We start from the raw sequence: 7,807 nt of genomic DNA on the forward strand, positions 1-7,807 counted from the left end.
GGTAGTTCCCAGTCTCTATTATTTCATGCAATCTTGCAATGGACGTCCTGGGGCTGTGCTTGGTGCGGGGGGTGGGGGTTGGGGGGGCCGGCTCGTGGGGCTGTGGAACACTCCATCTCTGCCCAGGGATGCGGAGAGGCTCTTTCCAGGCAAACACACTTCAAATCCTAAGTGCAATACGGAGTTGTGTGGCCTGGGACGCCTCAGTTAGACTCTGAGAACTCAGGGTGGGGCCGACGAACAAAGCGCCCGCCTCCTCCGGGCAGGCGGCCGCGGAGGCAGGAGGGCCAGTCGGACGGCTGGCGGCGGCGCTCCCCGGCCAGGCTCTGGCGCGGTTACGTAACTGGGCCGTTAATGCTGCTTTCCTGGTCGGTGGAACCCAAATTAAAAGAGGAAATTATTCTCCTGATGCTCAATTTGCTTAATCCCCATCTGCCTCTCCCCTGGTCCCCCGCGCTCGCCGAGAGCTCGCGTCTAAGGGTCTTGAACGCGCTCCAGATTTCTAATTTAGTTTGCTTATGCAACCAAAAATATTATGGCCGCGTTTCCTGGGGGTGACTAAATCTTTATTCTGGGCTCCAGGCACTCTAAAAATGGCAGCACCAGCGCCCCGCGCAGCTCGCGCGCGCACCACGCGCCAGCTTTTTTTGGTTCCTCCGAGGCGCGGGCAGCTCTGCAGTCGCGGGGGCCGCAGGCGGGAGAGGCCGCGGGACCGCCCGGAGCCGGGAGGGCCTGGGACGCCCCGGGAGGAAGCGGGACAGCGCCGCAAGGGCCTGGGGCGCCCGCAGACGCAGGGGACGTTCTTGTCGCAGCCGCCTGGGGTCCTCTCGGAACCTCAGCCTCCTCTCTGGTCTTTTTTTCCTCCGGCTCTGATTCCTGTGCGCAGGCGCGGGCATCATCTTTCCCGCCCGTGCCTTCACCCAGAGATCTGTTGAAAGATGTTTGTTGCGCTACTGTTTATTCCGGAATAGCGAAAAATTGGAAACAACGTTTCTGTCATCGGGGATCAATCTAGTAAATGAGGGGAACTTCGATAGCTGATAAAAAAAAAATAATGGGAAGATCAACCTGTATTGATGTGGATTCGATTAAATTAAAATTAAATTTAAAAAGGCAACTTCTATTGTGTTTTGTTGGTTTTTTTTTAAGTCATCAGTGTGGAAAGGGAAGGCTACGTTGGGCTGTTGTGGTGATCACTTCCGGGGTGGAGACTGACGTTGGGGACGGGGAGGTGAAAGAGATTTCTGGGTTTTATTTTATTTCTGTAGTTTTAGAATCATAGAAAGAGACTGTGTATTAGCACACACTTTCAAATAATTGTTTTCAATATTATGGAGGAGAGGGGGTGAAGAGCAGAGAGCTTCCCTGACTCCATCTCTGGAAGCAGTGGTCGGATCAGGGGTGGGACTGGCTGGAAAGCCTCTGCTCTCTGCCTGCCCCTGGCTGGGGCTTCAGGATGTCTGACCATTGTGCTCTGAGGTCTTGGGTCCTGGAAGTCTTGGGGCTGAGGACCAGATGGGCATCTGGACTGGCAGAGCAAATGCTGAGGGGCAGAGCACTGGACCGGGAATCAGAAACAGCTTCTAGTCCTGGAGGATTGACTGGATGCCCCTGTCTCCCTTCTGCCCGCTGCTCTGGTGTCCGCTGCCCTGATGGCCAGGCCGCGGCTGGGTGGGAAGAAAGTGTAACGACCTGGCCACCAGCTCTGAGGCTTGGAGCTGAGTGTGAGGCCTCAGCCACTTCTGGAGAAATGTCCCCCAGCTTGGCTTCTCCGGGAAAAGCCTGGGCTCCCTGTGGCCCCAGATGCAGAGGGCAGGATGTGATTCCTAGGCCTAAGACAGGCCCAGGCTGTGTCTGCACAGCACCAATGAGCCAGAGGCATCCACACCATCCCTGAAGAAGCAGCAAGGACACAACAGGCATCCCCAAGTGTGCACTGATTCCACCAGCAAGGTGTTATGTTATCATTTCAGGTTCCACATCAGTCCTGGAAAACCTGTGTGGGACTAACTTAATCATGTTTCTTTACTTCGGGACTTCTCTGGGCCTTTCATCTGCACAGGCACACGGAGCCTCTCCACCAGGTGTACTTTTACCAGAAATAAGTGACTCAGGAGTCCTTTCCTTCCAGAGCCTCTCAGGGGCCTAGAGCACTTCAAACCGACGAGCTAGTGAGGGCAGGAGTCAGGCGGGAGGTGCACCGGCACAGTTTGGGGAAAGCCGGGAGGAGGATGGTTAAGTGTAGGGATGTGGGGGGAGATGGAGCCCACCTCATCTGTGAGAGATTAAAAAAAAGCCAGTCCTGCCAGTGGGGGGCGTGCCTGCCAGGGTAGGCGCGGGGGCCAACGTTAATCTCTTTTCTCAGAGCTTGACTCCCTGCACGACCCCGTGCGTGCACGGACCCAAGGGTGCACACACATCACAAGCTCAAGTACAGGCTTGTACTGCACAGCTCCTCACGTGAGCACGCCCACCCATTCACCCTCCCACATGCCACCTCTCGCACAAGCAGGCTCAGCACACGAGAAGAGTGCATGTCCATGCACACACCCAGGTACACACCCGCACAAACCCTCGTGCCCGCGGGAGCGCACACACAAGAAGGCAGGCACACAAAAAACACCAAGGCGCAAATGGGGCACACGTGTCCCCACCGACGAGTGTAGCACCTTGCACACCGTCACCCACTCATACACACACCGGGGCGAATGTGCAGGTGAATGAGTGTGCTGGCCACCTGGAGCCACTCGGGCAGCCTGAACCCAGAGGACACACTTGCATCCGCACACTTGTGCCCTCACACACACGGTGGCTTTTAAGTCCGTAACAGGCTCCCTGCTTCTTCAAGTAAGTGGGGCCAGCGGGGGTGGAGGGAAAATTGTGCTTTAGAGGGAAGCTGAAGGACTCCTAAAGTGCATTTAGCAAAGCAGTTCACAGAAGCATATGTCCTTCGAGTATTTTTATCTTCAGCACTCATGTCTAGCAGAGTCTGGGTGGCTCAGCACTGCGACCAGGAAGGAGGATGAGTGGATGGATTTCAAAGCAGATGGCCTCTGGCTGCAGAGAAAGGATACCCCCTTGCTCCCCCACACCCCCGCCCCACAGCCTGCTCTCCCCCAACCAACTGGGTTCCCCAGAAGCCTGCCCAGGCTGCCCCCTTACCACTGGGAAAACAGCCAGCAGGGCAGATTCCACAGCCCCAACGCGGGAGCCTGGAGAGAGGGTCTGCCAGCCCCCACCCCAACCCAGCCCCACTCTCAGGAGCTCAGCTCTCCAGAGCACTTGGGCCTGACCACCAGCCTTGGGCCTGGGCTGTGGTTGACTGCGGGAGGCACCCCCCTAGTCCCCCAAATGTAGGCATGGATGGTGTTTTCCACTATTCCTGAGCTGGCAGGAGGTCTGGGCATGTGCCCTGGCCCTCTGGCTGGTCACAGATGAGCTGGTGGATTTCAAAAGCTATTGAATCCCTGGGTCCTGACGCACCTGGTTCGCCACCAAGCAGGATCTAGTGCCCATGGATCTGATGTCAGAGGGCGGTCCTGGCAGAGCTCCATCCTGCCTGCCTACAGTAGCGTGGCGGAGCCGACAGAGAGAGGAGCCCCAAAGCCTTGCCTTGTGAATCACAACCGTTTGCTTCACGCTGGGCCAGCAAACATCAGCACCTTCTAAAAAACGATGTTGAAAAAGAATAGCAGCAAGGAAAAATAATCAGGAGCTATTAAGTGAGCCTAGCAGATACGCAAAACATTATGACCTTGTGTCTATTTTAAAACAGTGCTAAGTGTATTTAGGTAGAGGAAAAAACTGGAACAAAAATCATTATCTTTAGAAATTTATCATTCCACAAATATTTGCTTAGCACCTACTATTTGTCAGATTGTTCCAGGTGCTGGAGTTATAACAGTAAAGAGACAAAACCCTTAGGATCCTACATTCTTGAGAGTTAGCAGACAATAACAAACAACTTAGCTCCACATAGCGCTGGGAAGAGGGCAAGAAGAGGAGATACGGGGCATTGAGGAGCTGCAATGTTTAATAGATTTTATGTTTTAAATAGTTTTAGACTTACAGAAAAATTAAGATAGTACAGCGTTCTCCCAAATCCCTCCCCCTGTAGGCACGTTATCCCGTTATTGACAGATTAGATTAGAAGGGTGCGTTTGTAACGATTAATTAATGAACCAACATTATTATTAACTGAAGTCTATTGTTCATTCAGAGTGCCTTAGTTTACCTGATTTTCATTGTCAGCTCCAGGATCCATCAGGACACCACATTATACTCAGTTTTTTTTGTCTCTTTAAGCTCCTCTTGGCTGTGACAGTTTCTTACTTTGTTTTTGAGGACCTTGACAGAACTAGGGAGTCCTGGTCAGGTATATTGTGTTGGGATTTGCCTCATGCTTTTCTCACGATCAGACTAGGGCTGTGGGTTTCCAGGAGCAGGACCACACAGGTCAAGTGCCCTTTCCAACCTATGTCACATCAAGGGAACATACTACGTAAACTTGATTTATGGCTCTTGCTGTTGACCTTGGTCACATGGCTGACTGTAAGGTTTTGTCAGGTTTCTCGACTGTAAAAGCTGCTCCCCACTCTGCCCATCTTCCATACTGACCTCTTGGGAAGGACGTCGCTGGGCACAGCCCACACTTAAGGAGTGAAAGTTATGCTTCCCCTCCCCCATTTAGGTGTTGTATCAACGTAAATTATTTGGAATTCTTCTGAATGAGAGACTGGTCTCTTCCCCCCCCCCCCATTTATTAATTTAGCCGATACAGGTATTTATTTTACATTTGGGTTGTAATCCAATACCATTTTATTTTGTTGCTCAAATTGTTCCAGCTTTGGCTGTTGTGAGCCCTTTCGCTGGCTCCTGTGGCCCTTTGACACACCCCTCACCTTTTAAAATTTTTTTTTTAGCATTTCCTTTTTGGCACTACAGGGCGCTCCAGGCTCATCTTGTGTACTTCCTGCCCCAGTCCTAGAATCAGCCATCTCTCCAAGAAACCCTGGATCCTTTGTTGTGGAATGGTGCTAGTAACTGAGATCTGGGTGCTAGGTTTGATCTGTAATTTTTAATGTAGTGGTTAATGAAAGCTTCTCAGAGAAGGTGGTACGTGAGTGAAGAAGGTGAGAACAAGCCATGGGGATACTGGGGGAGGAAGCACTCCAGGAAGAGGAACTGCAAGTGCAAAGGCCCCGAGGCAGGCATGTGTATGGAAGGAACAAGGCGGCCAGCATGGCTGGAGCCAGATGAGAGTTGTGGGAGATGATGTGGGAGAGCTGGGGGAGGTGCAGCCAGTTTAGGAGCCATCCTAAGGGCTGTAGCTTTCCTCAGGTTGACAGGCGAGCGGACAAGTGACACAATCTGTTATTTTTTAATAAGATCACTCTGGCTGTTGTACTTCGAATAGAATGAAGGGAGTCAGCCGACACTACTGTAAAAATCCAATGAGCGGTGATGCTGCTAGATCAGATAGTAGCAATGGAGGTGGGGGAGGGCTCAGGTTCCCAAGCACAGCTGACAGCATTTCCTGACAAATTGGATGTAGAGTAAGAGCTCAGAGCCTGATCATCTGGAAGGAGGCGGCTGCGATTTGCCCCACTGCGGGGAAGCTGGTGGAGCCTCAGGTTTGGTGGGGTTTAAGGAGCTCACCTTTTGGACACATTAGTTTAAAACGCCATCCGTCCTATCTGGAGTGCAGGGGAGGGGTGGACTGGAGACATGAAATTTGAACAAGGCCTGCACTGAGATGCTCACTGATTTTAGCCGCTCGGAGCCTCAGGCCATGGATTTGGGCCTGTTTCGGCTGATGCCGTCAGTCCGAGCTGAACGCAGGAGGAGGAGCCAGACCTCGACCATGCAGGGGTGGAGGAGGCCCTGAGGAAAGTGGCCCCAGATCCCGGCAAGGGTTTGGTCAGCTCGCAAAGAACCCTTGGCTTTGCTTTAGACCAGGATTTACCACGCACATCCGGGGCTCCGGACATGGAAATGCCCCAAAGTGGGAATGAGCTTTCTCTCCAGCTGGATGCTCCCCGTTTGGGCCTTGGGAGCCAAATTTCCTTTTTCCTCAGCACCTAGCCTCTGGGCCCCCAGCCAGTCATCAGAATCACTGAGTGAATGAAGGACATACTCTTGAGGGCAGCAGCTCCGGCCTGCCGGGATGTGACAGCAAGAAGTAGCTGGACACCTGAAACAGGAGGGTTGGAGAGAGCAGAAGGGGAGGAAGAGAGGAAGTGGTGGGAAGGAGAGTGGAAATGGGGAGGCTGGCAGCCCTTACCTCTCCGGACTCCACAGCTTGGTGAGCAGGCAACCGCTGGAAGGCATCCCTGCCCCTCCCCTGCTCTCACCGCCCTCCTCCCCATCCGTGAACGCTGTGGGCTTCACCTTCATGATGGGCACATAGTCAGACCACTTCTCCTCCGTGCCTGCCTCCACCCTGGTCCAGCCCACCACTTTCTTGGGTTTGCGCCTCTATGAGAGCTTCCTTCTGTGTTTGCTTCTACTGTACCTCCTCCTCAGAGCAGCCAGAATGAACCTCTAAACAAAACAAGATCACACCATCCCTTCACAACCCTCACAGGCTTCCACCCCTGGAAGGGAAGGGCCTCCCCTCAGCCCTGCTCAGCCCTCTCCGCTCTCCCATCCTCCCTCCTGTCCCCTCACACTGGCCTCCTCAGTGAGCCCACACAGCAGGGACCTCCCGCCTCACAGACAGACAGACACACACACGTGCACACGCCCGCCTCAGGGCCTCTGCACTTGCTGTGCCCTCTGCTGGTAGACCACTTCCCTTCCTCCAGCTCTGTTCGCTAACGCCACCCCCTCTTCAAGTCTCAGCCCAGATGTCACCTCCTCAGACAGGCCTTCCCTGACCACTTTCTACCATCACTCACTACCCCCTCATCCAGCTTAGTTCTTCTTAATTCTCTTCACTGGGTTTTACGTATATTTAATCTTGTCTCCCCACAAGAATTGTTTTGTCCACCAGTGGATCCCTAGCACCTGGACCAACACCCAGACAAGTAAATGCTTTATAAATATTTGTCAAATAAACTATAATAGCCACTTCTCAACTCCTAGCGTCCCCTAGGGCTCGCTCAGGTCATCCTCGGTTTCAACAACTTGGCTCTCAGAAGTAGAAGTGTTGTGGAAACACGCGTTACAGCTCAGTTGTGATAGCAACCTGGAACCTCACAAAACACCAAGCAGCACTCCCACAATTGGAGAACTCAGATTTATTACACCAGCAGAAGCACAACAGTTAACACTCCAAACTCTGAAACTTTACTGTACGTTTAAACAGGCCTTTATAGGCCAGTTTTACACGTTGCAACATCATATGCAAATAAAGTATAACAGAAGTTGACCAACCAGGAACAAGCTTTGTAGAAATAGCCCAATCAGGAGTGAGAGAAATAACCAATCAGGAGCGAGGGGAATGGACCAATCAGAAGTGAGAGAAATAACCAATCAGGAGTGAGCTCCATGCAAATGAAGTACTACAAATGGGCCAATCAGAAGCCAGGGAAGTGGACCAATCAGGAGTAAAGGAAATAACCAATCAGAAGTGAGCTAAGGGAACCAATAGAATTTTAGGGGTAAGTAAGCCGTTTCAGAGGCAAAAAGTGAGAGAGAGGCTCTGGGCCAGGGAACTGGATGGTGCTGGCAGGAGAGCAGTTGCCCTGCTTGGGGTTCCTGCTGGTCTTTTTATGGGGCTTCTCGCCTTAGAACTTCTAAGTAGAACCTGCTAAAGATGGGAAGGAAATTCACCAAAACCTCAGCAAAGTCAGTCGCACCCTCC

Source organism: Camelus bactrianus, chromosome 16 (genome assembly GCF_048773025.1).
Source record: "Camelus bactrianus isolate YW-2024 breed Bactrian camel chromosome 16, ASM4877302v1, whole genome shotgun sequence".
Classification (NCBI taxonomy): Eukaryota; Metazoa; Chordata; class Mammalia; order Artiodactyla; family Camelidae; genus Camelus; species Camelus bactrianus.